Below are 1,443 nucleotides of genomic sequence, written 5' to 3'. Positions count from 1 at the left end.
TTAGTTTTACACAAAATGAAACAGCTCTGGACCAGTATCTGATTAATCAGGGATATACAGTGATGAAATTCACTTATAAAGTTTCTTGGCCATTTCCATGACCCTCGAAAACCTTTGTATACATTATCTCTGTGTCTTCCACTCTCTACATGGTTACTCCTTGTGTTTAAATCAGAAGTGTACGGGTAATGGCACAGAGATAATTGGAGAAATGGGTGCTGTGTACCATTGTGGAAACTGTATTCATAAACACTGCCGTTCAAGTGGCTCTCAAATACATCGACTCGGGCAGTCAGGTCAGCTCTGTTTTCTAACATGTGAAAATAAGAATACATAAAACAGATTAAATCTAGGGACAATAAAATAATTGGTCTGGTATTCTTGCACTATGGCATGGTGTCTCTCATTCATTATAGTCCTCGCATCTCTGTAATTTACAGCTAAGGAACCCCAGACATAAAGGTTATGTGACTCACCTAAATCATACGGTGATTCACCAGTCAAGCTGTTCTTATGGGCAGCGAGAATGTTTTTAGCTAATTTTTGGCATGAATTAGCTAAATTGGCTGCCTCGCTGTCTGAACTTAGAGGATGTGTGTCCAAATCCAGGCTCCATTTTCTTTTTTTTTTTTTTTTAATATTTTATTTATTTCTAGGAGAGAGAGAGAGAGACAGCGTGAGCAGGGGAGGGTCAGAGAGAGAGGGAGTCACAGACTCTGAAATAGGCTCCAGGCTCTGAGCTGGCAGTCAGCACAGAGCCCGACGCGGGGCTCGAACCCACGAACCGCGAGATCATGACCTAAGTGAAAGTCGGACGCTTAACGGACTAAGCCACCCAGGTGCCCTCAGGCTCCATTTTCGATGGCCAGACCTGGCGGGCCATATGATACCAAACCAGAAAACCACATAGAAGTAATAAATAGGTATACGTAGTCCTTAGCAGCTACTCAGCTAGAACTGCAAAATGAAAGTAACACTAAGAAAAAAAAAATTTTTTTGTTTTTTTAAAGAAAAATTTTTAAAATTTATTTTTGAGAGAGAGAGAGACAGAGTGTGAGCAGGGGAGGGGCAGAGAGAGAGGGAGACACACAATCGGAAGCGGGCTCCAGGCTCCGAGCTGTCAGCACAGAGCCCAACAAGGGGCTCGAACTCACGAACCATGAGACCATGACCTGAGCCCAAGTCAGACACTTAACCGACTGAGCCACCCAGGCGCCCCAAATTTCATTCCTTTTTATGAACAAATATGAAACACCTACCGTGTGCCAGGCTCTATGCCAGAGGCTAGGGATCCATTCTGCCACAGAGTACTGGGGGGCAAAGGAACCGTACCTAATTCAAACAGTTTGGGGGAGGGTGTCGGGGAAAGTGTTCTGAAGGCAGGGACCCTTGAAATAGGCAAGGAGGCGGAGAGAGGTAGTTCTGCCTGGGAGAGAAGCATGT

Source organism: Hyaena hyaena, unplaced genomic scaffold (genome assembly GCF_003009895.1).
Source record: "Hyaena hyaena isolate Hyena2069 unplaced genomic scaffold, ASM300989v1 scaffold_147, whole genome shotgun sequence".
Lineage (NCBI taxonomy): Eukaryota > Metazoa > Chordata > Mammalia > Carnivora > Hyaenidae > Hyaena > Hyaena hyaena.
This window is presented reverse-complemented; position numbering follows the sequence as displayed.